Source organism: Macrotis lagotis, chromosome 8, assembly GCF_037893015.1.
Source record: "Macrotis lagotis isolate mMagLag1 chromosome 8, bilby.v1.9.chrom.fasta, whole genome shotgun sequence".
NCBI classification, from domain to species: domain Eukaryota; kingdom Metazoa; phylum Chordata; class Mammalia; order Peramelemorphia; family Peramelidae; genus Macrotis; species Macrotis lagotis.
The window spans coordinates 174,461,550-174,474,210 of NC_133665.1; the positions used below are offsets into that span (position 1 = coordinate 174,461,550).

Below are 12,661 nucleotides of genomic sequence, written 5' to 3' on the forward strand. Positions count from 1 at the left end.
GCCTTCTACTTTTAATGCCATATTAAGCACAAAACATTTATGGATCACCTTGCAATAATTCTCATTGATAATATTCTTTGGATCTACCAGGATAATTCTTTGTAGTTCTTCTTAGGTTAATTCTTCTTTTAGGATGTATGCTTGGTTTTGTTGATGGTATTTTAATTGCTTTTAAAAATTCAATAGTGGAATTGACTTTGAATTTTGAATTTTATTTTGCTTGAATTGAATGTTTCTTGCCATCAGTATATGCTATACCAGGAGCAAGAATTCCTTTCAGCTCTATAGCTATGAAGCTATGATTTTCTCAGAATTAAAAGATGTTGGAAACATGAATGTGACTCTCCAAGGGTACTTCAGGAGAACAGGGATTTGGGTAGTATGGGACCCCTTTTGCTGCTGCAGAGTTCATCTCATTTCAGAATATCAGTGCTTCATTTAGTACTCTTTTTTTTTTGCAAGGCAAATGGGGTTAAGTGGCTTACCAAAGGCCATACAGCTAGGTAATTATTAAGTGTCTGAGGCCGGATTTGAACCCAGGTACTCCTGACTCCAGGGCTGGTTTTCTATCTACTGTGCCACCTAGCCACTCCTCATTTAACACTTTTGATAAGATTAGTCCATTTCTATTCACAAAACTTCCATGGAGGATCTACCTAATACATTAAAGGACATCTTTTCCTTTAATTTTCTGGGTGCAGGCAAGAGGGTAGCCATGAAGCACTGGGGAAGTCAGTCTATGTCAATCTCATTGTGTGTCCAAGCAACTGCATTTTTCAGTCACTGATGACTGAAATTCATCATTGCTAACAAGTTATACCTTGCTTATATCTACCATTCTTTATTTCTTTTTTTAATACAAGACTTTTTTTTTTAATTTCAAGATAGTTTACAGAACTCATTTTTTGGTAAGATTAAGTTTCATATGTTTCTCTCTCTCCCTTCCCTCTCCTCTCCCCTTGACAGTGAATAATATAATATAGGTTATAAATGTACAACTATTTTAAACATTTGAATATTAATTAAGTGTCTGAGCCTGGATTTGAACCCAGGTACTCCTGACTCCAGGGCTGGTGCTCTATCCACTGTGCCACCTAGCCGCCCACCCCTCTTTTTTCTTCTAGATTTCTATGCCCTATTAAATATATATATATATATATGTATATATGTATATATATACATATATATACTTATATTTATATATATATACTTATTTTATTTCTTCTCTGAGCCATTTCTGATGAGAATGAAAGCTCTCTCAATCCCCCTCACCTCCCCCCATACCATTGCAAAAGCTATTTCTTGACTCTTTTACAAGAAATATCTTAGTCTATTCTACATCTTCTTTCCTTTCTTCCAGTACATTTCCTTTTTGCCCATTGACTCCATTTAAAAAATATATTATACCTTCAAATTTGGCTCTCTCCTGTGTCTCGACTATAAAACCTTCTTATAACTGCTCTAATAAATAAGAAGGTTTATATGAGTATTATCTATATTATCTTCCCAAGCAGGAATACTTGCAGTTCATCATCATTAAGGCCCTCATCATTTACCCTTCTCATTCACCCTCTCTATGCTTCACCTGAGTCCTGTAGCTGAAGATCAGACTTTCTGTTCAACTCTGGCCATTTCAACAGGAACATTTGAAATTCTCCTTTTTCACTGAAAGTCCATCTTTTCTCCTGAAAGAGGATGTTCAGTTTTGCTGGGTAGTTGATTCTTGGTTGCATTCCAAACTCTTTTACCTTCTGAAATACTATATTCCAAGCCCTACAAACCCTTAATGTGGATGCTGCTAAGTCCTGTGTAATCCTGACTGCAGCACCATGATATTTGAATTGTTTTGTTCTAGCTGATTGTAGTATTTTCTCTTTGAGGAACTTGGCTATAATATTCTTGTGTTTTATTTTTTTGGATCTCTTCCAGGAGAAGATCAGTGGATTCTCTCAGTTTCTATTTTGCCCCCTGCTTCTAGAATATTGGTGCAATTTTCTTGTAGAAATTCTTTAAAAATAAAGTCAAGGCTCTTTTCCTGTTCATGACTTTCAGGTAGCCAAACAATTTTTAAATTGTCTCTTCTGGATCTATTTTTTCCAGATCCATTTTTTTAAAAAAAGATATTTCATATTTTCTTCTAGTTTTTCATTCTTTTGATATTGTTTGAATGTGTCTTGATTTCTTGCAAAGTCATTGGTTTCCTTTAGCTCCAGTTTATATTTGAAAGAGTTGTTTTCTTCAGAGAGCTTTCTTATCTCCTTTTCCAGCTGGCCAATTATGCTTTTTAAAGTATTTTTCTCCTCATTAACTTTTTTGAACTGTTTTTTTCCCCATTTGACCTAAACTAGTTTTTAGTATGTTATTTTCTTAAGCATTTTTTGGATCTCCTTGACTAATCTGCTGGCTTGGTTTTCATGTTTTTCCTGCATCTCTCTCATTTCTCTTCCCCATTTTTCCTCTACCTCCCTTAACTTGAATTTCAAAAATCTTTTTTCAGTTCTGTCATAGCTTGAGTCCAACTTCTATGTTTCTTGGAGGATTTAGATACAGAAGTTGGAATTTTCTCATCTTCTGATTGTGTGATTTTATCTTCCATGGTACCAAAGTAATTGTCTATGGTCAGGTTCCTTTTTTTTTCTGTTTACTCATTTTTCCAACCTGTGCCTGGTTTTGGGGTGCTTCCTGAGCTTTCAAATATTACTGGGACTCCCCCCAAGGACCTCAGTTCCTTCAAGGTCTTATGAGAGGCTCTGACTGCTCTCCTGGTCTGAGAATGACTACAAGCTCACCCCTCTGACCCAGGGCTGGGGGAAGGTCTCAGCTCTATGGGGGTCCCAGACTATGACCAGAGTCTGAATATGGTCAAAACCCCAGAGTCCTGTTCCAGAGCCAGAGGAAAGACCTCGATAGTCTCTTCCCTACCCCCCTTACCTTCCATAGGCTGAGCACTCTGGAAGCAATTGCTGGGCCACTTTGTAGGCCTTCTTCCATTTCCTGGGATCTGGGCTGCACTGAGAGCCACAGTTATGCTGATGACTGCAGCTGTGTTGAGAGCCATACTTGCTCCCACTCACTTTGGCGGATGTTTTCCCTGCTGACCTTCCAGGGTGTGCTTGATGTTTCCTGTGTTGGTAGGTCAGGAAACTGCTCCTGCTGCCAGGAGCTAGTACTCCCTGGGATCCAGGCATTCAGGTGCCCAGCAGGCTGTTCCTGGAAGACTGGAGCTCCTTCGCTCCAAGATAATATTCCTGGCTGTGCTGTTGTCCCCTCTACCCCAGTGGAACATAGCTTTCCCACTATCTTCCAGGTTACCTTGGGCTACAGAATTGCCTAATTGGACCTTTCTGTGGGTTCTGTCTCTCAAAAATTTAGTTAGAGCCATAATTTTAAGGGTTTTGGAATATTTTTGAGAGAGCTCCTAGGAAAGTTTGTTTTCATGCCACTATCTTGGCTCTGCCCCCCCCATTCTTTTTTCTTAAATTTCTTTGACATGATGTTATACCTAGAAAACCCCAGAGAATCAACAAAACAATAAATGAGCCTTACTATTCTGAAAATCCAACAGACATTTGAAAATTTATCAAAATTAACATTCAATTAATTTGTATTAGAAAGTAAAATTTCCATTATGTTTTCTGCCAGGAAATATGCAAAATGGCTTTCTTCTCCATCATTATATGAATTAATACACACATTGATAAGGCCTAGCATATCAAGTTGTTTATGCTAAGTACTGAATAAGTTGGCATCAGTTGATAATTACTATTTTGAAAGCACAACCCTATGTCATTCTAATTATGAAGTATTTTATTTTAATATTTATTTTTAAATTGTCAAAGATACTTAACAGTGATGAGCACCATTCTTCTTGACCTCTTTTAATAGTGACTAGATCTAGATGCCAATTGGATTGTTGTGAATGTACTGATCAATTCCTTATCTAGTGCTCATTGTTGGACTGAAATCATCAGTAGCTAACCAATTGTTAAGCCTGCTCTTAACTAGTCAATTCAGTTAATGTAGTCAAATCAGTTACTCATGTAATACTGGTTTTCAACAATTGGTCAGCTCAATTGAATGATTGTATAAGTTGATGGCTAAATGTATTACAAAATGCATAGGATCAATTGACTTGCTAAAAGAAGTTCACTACATTGGTATTTAATAGCTGATTGTGGTCAAGTAATAAAATGAAAATATTAAATTTGCCTGTATGATTTTTCTTTTGATAACCCAATGAATCAAAATATATAAATTCATTTATAAGTAAAAACAAAGCCATAGAACATATATTTCTGAAATAGTTCATGTCCAAAGGAACAACATACCATCTAAATGTCTAAAAGTCTCCTGCATTTATGCAATGATAGCATTTTAAGAGTGACAAGTATAGACAGAAGATTCTAAAAATCATAGAGAATTGAGATGGTCTTTAACACTTCATGTCTGTTCTCTTAAATGTGGAAACCTGCTTTGTCCAATGATCAGTGAGTTGATGAATCATTTGACAGTATCAAATATTGACATTTTTTGTTATAAATGAAACCAAAATCCATTAAGAAGTTAGAATTAAAGAGAAGAGTACACTGGTTATTTTGGGGAAAACAAAAAAAAGGATTGCTTTAACTGTGAACCAAGGCAACAAGCACTTCGTGCAACTTTTAGGTAACTCTTCTTATTCTTTTTAATAATTTTAATTTTTTTCCAAATATATGTAAAAATAGTTTTCAACATTCATTTTTCATAATATTTTGACTTCCAGATTTTCTCCCTCCTTCGTTCTTCCCCTTACCCATGACAATGAGTAATTTGATCCAGGTTATTAGGTAACTCATCTTGAAGTGATTGTGATGAGTATATTTAAATAGATTGCTCCACAATAATTCAATCCAATTCAACAGATATTAATTTATTCTTTCAATCTGCAAAGTCAGATATACAAAGACAAAAATTGAAAAAGTCAAAGTTTTCAAGAATTGTGATTAATACATTACCATTTTTGTCATTGGTATAGAAGAGAATTTTTAAGAAAAAAACTTAAAAATTCCTTTGTATCAAAATTAATATATTCACTGATACATGATCATTGTATGCTAAAGGTGGACGCAAGAGTGGATGATGAAAAAATATATTGGGTCAGTCTGAGTGCAGCTACCGAATGTGGAGGTTGTTTGATAGGAACTTGGGCACTAGTAACACTAACAGCATGGCTGATCAGCTGACAGAAGAGCAGACTGCAGAATTCAAAGAAGCCTTTGCATCATTTGACAAGGATGGAGATGGTACTATAACAACAACAAAGGAATTGGGAACTGTAATGAGGTCACTTGGGAAGAAACCCACAGAAGCTGAATTAAAAGATATGATTAATGAAGTAGATGCTGATGGCAATGACACAATTGACTTTCCGGAATTTCTGACTATGATGGCAAGAAAAATGAAAGACACAATACAGTGAAGAAGAAATTAGAGGAGTATTCGTGTGTTTGACAAGGATGGCAATGGTTAGATTGATGCAGCAGAACTTGGCCATGTGATGACAAACCTTGGAGAGAAGTTAACAGATGAAAAGGTTGATGAAATAATCAGGGAAGCAGATATGGATGGTGATGGTCAAGTAAACTATGAAGAGTTTGTATAAATGATGACAGCAAAGAGAAGACATTGTACAGAATGTGTTAAGTTTCTTATATAAAATTGTTTATTTGCCTTTGCTTTGTTTGTAACTTATCTGTAAAAGGTTTTCCACCTACTGTCAAAAGGATAGGCATGTGTAGTAATTAGTACTCCATTCCTCCATGTTTTTATTCTCCCTATCTACTGTCATTGTTATATGAAATGGGGCTCTGGGAGGGAGAAAGAAAGGTGATACTGGAGAAAATTAAATAATGTAAAAAATCCAAGACATCAATAAAAAAATTTATCTTTTTTTGAAAAGAAAAGACTTGTGCCTTATGTCATGGGCAATGGAAAGAGGTATTTTATTCCCCGGTATCTGAAAACTTTATTTTGGAAAATTGATCAAGTACAATATGTTGCATGTGGCTTTCTCTGGATATATCTAAGCCCTTCTGCGCATCTAAACTTTATAGATGAGTTGGTCAAATGAGGGGACATCTGGGTTATGCCTTTCTTTTTTTTTTTTTAAAGAAGTAGTTTTCTTTAGGAGCTGTCAGCATGTTGTTGTTAAAGTGTGGAGTTGTAGCTCTATGTGGACTATGGACAGTCAACAATATGTGCTATTTGCGCCATTGCAAAACAGGTGTATTATCCAAGTACTCATATACTATTTTTTTGTATTGTTGGTCCTGTACCAGAAAACATTTTCTTCTATTGTTACTTGCTTTTTAAACTTTGTTTTGCCACTTATTTAAAAAAGATCTACTTATGGCACAACTTGCCTCAAATCCATTCCAAGTTGAATATTTGTTTTCCAATTAAAAAAAATAATTACAATAAAAACAGAAAAATATATTGGTTCAAGATTAAAAGTGGAAGAAACCAAAGTTTTGTAGTATACTAAGAAGCTTTATGTACACATAGCATACTTTTCTTCCCAGAAGAGTCAGAAGGTGAAAGATATAAGTGCTGAATAATGTAACAAAAATTGAAATTAAGTGTAACTAAATATATAGACAATATCTTGTTACTTAAGTGAAAGTCATTTCTGAATTATCTGTCCCTTTGCAAGCAAATCATTGATAATTTAGGGCAAAGGTCAAAATTAGAACTGATGATCAAGAAGAGGAGATATGCTCTGCAATTGCAAAAACCCCAAAATAACCTATTTGCATAAACTACTGATGCTGAAAAATGAGTAATGTCAACATAAATGAACTGATTATTAATACGACCATTTCTTCATTTACTTTCATTTTCAGACAATTTTCAGATTCTATATTCTGGATGTTGTTCTTTTCCCGTACCAGTCTTTGTTTGCAGTAACTATTTTGTCTCATATCACAATATTAGCTTATATGGAACTTGCAATTCACTAAAAAAAAAAAAAGATTGATTTAAAAAAAAGTAAACTCTTGCCTGTCCATGTGCATTGTCATCCATCATCATTGCCTCATCTAGCCTGGGTAACAATTTTACTTTCCTTTGATCTTCATATCCCCCCCCCAAACTCCAAAAGATTTGTGTTATCATTGATATAGCTCTTCAGTGTTGTAAATTTTAGCCCATTCATGCTTGATTGCTCTGCATCTCTATCACTCATGTTCTTCCAAAATGACATAACATAAATAACATTTCCAACCCATAAGTAGAGGACCACTTAATATACTAAGGGACTTTCTCACATTTTTCCCCCTTTACATCTCTAATTTATATGCACTGTTCTTTGGTTTTCCATTACTCTAGCCATGTGACTAGCTCTTTTTTCCCCCTTACATGCATTTTTTTTATGTTGTTCTTACTGTACTTCCTCTTTGCAACTCTGTTTTCAGATCTGTTTTCAGTTATCCCAATTGATGGATATCTCCTTTTTTTCTAGTTTTTTGCCATCACAAGAATTATTCTCTTTTTCAGTTCTTGAAAGATGAAAATGTTCCTATGCTCTCAGACATAGAGTAGCGTTAGTATAGCCACTGGCTATTTAAGTTAGGTTCTGCCTATGAGGAATCATTATTCAGACTCTGGAAAGCAAGGGTGGAAATAAAATAATTTATTTAAAAGGTTACAAGACATAGGAAGGGAGAGAGAGAGAGAGAGAGAGAGAGAGAGAGAGAGAGAGAGAGAGAGAGAGAGAGAGAGAGAGAGATAAAATATCAGCCAAGCAGCATTGGCTAGACCACAGGTCAGAGAACTCTGAGGCCCCAAACTAGAGTCCAAGGCAGGTTTTTATGTCTTGCCTCTCATCCAGAGGACAAAAGATGAACTCCCTTTCTCTTACTGGACCAGGAATTAGGTAGAGGGTGAAGCCAAATTTTACATTAAACAATCAATGGTACATCAAGAATGGGGGTCTCCACCCAATTTGAACAGCTTTTAAGATAGCAATTGTTTCTGTTACAATCATAATTCTCTACTTCAAGTCAATTTATATCTCAAGAGTCAATTTATACCTCCACCCAATTTCTTTCTGCTACATTCACAGTTTTCTTAATCTTTCCCTTAGTATCACTGGTAGAATATTGACATAACTTTAAAATATCATTTTTGCTTTTTTTTTTTCAAGAATTCCTTTCCAGATAGTTTTGAGCTCAGACACTACTCACATAATGATCAACTGATCCTGCTACCTTCACATCTCTGACATACCTTATTTTTTTATATAATTTAATAAACAAATATTTATTAAGCTACTACTCTGTGCCAGTCACTCTCCTAAGTGCTGGAGGTATCAGAAAAATCTTCATGAAGAAGATGATACTTGAATTGTACCCTTATGGAAGATAGGGACTCCTGCTGTCCAAGGATTGGGAACATTCAGTGCCAAAGCATACCTTTTCAAATCTGGGTTGGATGTTGAATTCCTAGTTTGTTCTTTGTTCTTTATAGATGCATACCTCTTTGTCCTCATTGGTATTGTTTTTAATAATTCTCCCAGTGGAGTTAGTTTAAATGACTTCCTCAAAATAATTTTTTGGTTAAGTTTTGGTCAAGGGAGGCCAATTTCTGCCCTACATAAATAAGAAAAGGATTCAATTTTTTTTCTCTGAATCTTTTGAAATCTGGTTTTCTAAATTCTGATGTTTGTATCATACTGATTAACTTTCTTCTTTTCCATAAGAAGGGATGTATGATTATGTGGAGGTCACTTCCTCCTAAGGTCCCCATTATTTCTATGCCAGTGGACCATTCTCCTTGCTGTTCAGGATCAGATCTAGTTCCTTTACCTTACTTTTTCTACTGTTTTAAAGAATCAAATTATTCTTAACGAAAGCCTAGGATTAGCTGTTATACTTTAGGGAAGTGGGAGAACTGCAGTAGATATCTGGATAATTGAACCTCCCTATCACTGTCAAATCTCTGACTTGATCTCACCATATCATTGTAAAAATAATTTGAAGACTTTTTAGAGTAGAAAGAATAGACTTTCAATTAAAAATCCACATTTTTTGGGTCTTTTTTATAAATTGGGAGTTGAGATTTGGGGTGTGAATGCCACTACATCTCACATTTTTTTCCTTAATAATACCCTTAATTAGATGTGACAGTTCAGAGGAAGTTAGCTCAGGTTTGCACTAATTATGAGATGTTTTTATATAGGTACCATTAGCTGAGTAGCAAGGCCCAGCTTTTGAGTGTCATCTTTTCCTCTGTTACCACTCTGATCACTAATGCGTGTATCAAAGGTCAGATGAGGTCTGTCATCTTACATTTTCAACATAAATACTTTACTAAATAGAAAAAAGTACATAGTCCAAACACAGGAAAAAAGGAGTATTGTTCTATATGTGGTCTACCACATGCTACTTTCCATCTAGCCACATAATGCAAGAATTATTATTCCATGTACAGTTAGGGAGTGTTTATAACTGGGTCCTTTAAGGCCAAATATGAGACACGTATCCTCAGACTTAAGTCTACGTTGGGAACCTGATTGGAAAGAGGGCAGAAAAATTGAATTGTGCATAAAGGCATACGTAGCACTTCAGAATCACTTGAAACACTTTTCCTACATGACATATTTTCTTAAAAGGCTCCCACATATTGGGGGGGGGGAGTAACAGTGTCAGTCTTCACTGTCTAAATGTAAGATGCAGAAAGCAAATAGTAAGAATGGAAATACACAAATTAAACTTAATTAATATCTATTGCTGTTGGTCGATTTAAAAATAAAAATAGTCTAAGTTGTTGGGAGCTGAACTAAAGCAGGGACAGTATATACAGTGAGCCAAAGGGATAAGTTGGTTCTAGAATTGAAGAACATATGCAACCATGCTGAGTCTTAGTGTTTTAACACTGGATTGTGGAGGGTGGAGATTTTGTTCTGGCTAAATAGGGGCAGAGATAATTCCTTTCTAAGCCTTTTCTTTTTCTGCTGGGAAATAGTGTTGAGAGCTTTCTTTTCTAGGGCCATCTTCTCTTCCCTTCCCCCTTTCGCTCTGGAGACATATCAACACACCCTGGTATAACAATTAGCTTGCATTTTAGCCTAGAGGCAAAGTGATGGTCCTTAGGCATATATGGCCCTTTTCTCTAATTGGTGGGATTTATTTTTAGAAGGAATATGAATAATATAATCACAATAGACTACAACACCCATCTCCTCCCCCTCTCCCCCCAAGTTAGGACAATTTTTAACTTTCAGAAAGAAGTTTGTTCTCTGCTCTAATTTAAATGTGAATTAATCTCTAGTTAACCAATGGCAGCTGTGAAAAAGCAAAGCAAAACAGTCAAGATACATTAAAGTTTCTAATACTAGACAGTCATATGCAGGGAAAGTTGGGGAAGGGAAGAATTTTATAGGGAAACTTCTGCTTCATTTCAGAGATATTTGAGATATCTACTCTAAGAGGACTGCTGGCTCAACTTTTCTCTCTAAGGACTTCCTTTTACTTTCTCTTTTTAATCTCTCTTTTCACTTTCTCCTTTTGTCTATTGCCTCTATTTGACTTTCTTACTTAGTTCCTTACTCCTTATCTATACTGATGCTCAACCCTTTTTGGTCCCTACTTCTTAATCTGAGTCTACTAGGCTATGTGTGTTCTATTAAGGACTCCCAGATATGAATCAAGGCCATCTTTGACCTCAAAAATTGTGAGAATTCAAAATTGCTCTCTAGACTGAGAAGGAAGACATCTTTCTGAAATACAGATTTCAAGATGTCAGTCAGTTCTCAAACCCCTGTTATATAAAGACTGTCATCTTCATTTCTCTTGCTCCTTTGCAACCATCTTTAGATGCCCTGGATAATTTTAGTGGAAAAACTCTGATTCTTTGATGAAATCCCTTTCCATTTCAGATTTCAGAACTGACCTGGATGACTCTTTGGACATTCCCCAGTTCAGAGGATACAAGTATATAGAAACAGAAGAGTCCTAAGACCATAGAGTACAACAGGCTCATTTTAGAACTAAGGAATGTCGCCCAGAGGGAGTAGTTGAATCATGTCCTTTGATGGAGGCTAGTGCTTTTTCCTCTGCATGGCTCTCATAGATTGGTCTTCTTTCATATCTTGTCCCATAATGTTAGTATATGGAATATTTATTCTACTTGTTTACTAGAGGGTGCTTTGTGCAACTTCATTGTCGATGTGATCCAAACACAATGTCACTCATGAATTCTCCTGGTTTGTTATCTAGACTCATTAAGGACACATGGATAAATCCTCATGGTTTGAAACAAACTAGGATCCTCCAAAATTCAACTCATTACAATGTAGTAATGTGCAGAACCAACACTGAATCATTTTTCCCTCCCTGTCCTTTAAAAAAAAAACCAAACTCAGCTCCTGGATCCTATTTTTCTCTTCTTCTTTTGTTTGTTTTGATACTGGGTCTCCATCTATCACAAAGGTTGGAAATAAGTAGCTACTCATGGCCAGGGTCCCACTTCTGATTGTCATGGAAACTTTGATTTGCTTTGTTTCCCATCCAGGTCACTTAGTCCTTCCTCAGGAAGCCTAATACACCAACCTCAAGTCTTGGAGTCCTCGTCCCATCCCACCTAGTTCTCAAAACTTGAAATATTAATGCCAGACTGTATGACTGCTTCTCAAAACTCAAACAGTCCTCCAGCCTCATGCTTCCAGATAGCAGTGATTGCTACCATCAGCTAGCTTGGTTTTTGATCTTCTTTCTTTTGTTTTTGTTTTTTGCAAGGTAATGGGGTTCAGTGACTTGTCCAAGATCACACAGCTAGGTAATTATTAAATGTCTGAGATCAGATCTTCTGCGCCACCTAGCTGTCCCTAGTCCTCTCTTAAAGGGAATTAAATTTAATATTTATTAAGTGTTTACTACGAGTACAAGATGAGAAGCTATCAGTGATAGTACAGTACAGGCCTACGAGTCAGGAAGACCTTGGTTCAGATCCTCACCTTTTAACACATATTAGCTATAGGACAAGGCACAAGTTACTTTACCTTTCTGAACCTCTTCTCTTTGTGTGTCTTATACTTACTGACATTTCTTTATCAAAGATAAAAGTTATTGTTATTAAAATAGTTTTGACCTCAAAGATCCCCTTAAAGAGTCTTAGGTTCCTAGAGGAGTCTCCAGATCATATTTGGAGAATTGGCTGCCCTAGTTTATCAATGGTCAAATCAAAGTCAATGTTTTATCTTGTCCCTCTTAAAGTCTCTTTGCCTATCTGGTCTACAGAAAAAAAACCAAATAGTTGAAAATGTAATACTTTTCACTCTATGGTCGGTCACAAAAAGGTCTTTATCTCTCAGACCAAGAAAAAGCCTTGACCACTTTCAAGAGCTGTTATCATAATTTGAATTCAAAAACTGACAATAGATCCAATAAGACTGGTAATGTCTCTCTCTCTTTCTCTCTCTCTCTGTATATATATATATATATCTATATCTATATATATATATATAGATATATAGATAGATAGATAGATATAGATATAGATAGATATGTAAACATACATATATATAAAACCAAAAAATATAGGAAATCTTTTTAAAGTGCTGTTAATATTTTTGTAACCAAAATGTTGTTGAAATTGGTTATGATTAAGTACTAAGGAAAAGACC

The 12,661-nt window shown here is 35.6% G+C and overlaps 1 protein-coding gene and 1 pseudogene across 4 annotated transcripts in view; both read left to right on the top strand.

Moving 5' to 3' along the window:
• The window catches only part of FHIT (fragile histidine triad diadenosine triphosphatase), an 896,014-nt gene that overhangs the window by 671,817 nt on the left and 211,536 nt on the right, over positions 1–12,661 (top strand). The gene's annotated exons all lie outside the window — the stretch shown is intronic.
• Positions 1,895–12,405, top strand: LOC141496359 (calmodulin-like; annotated as a pseudogene).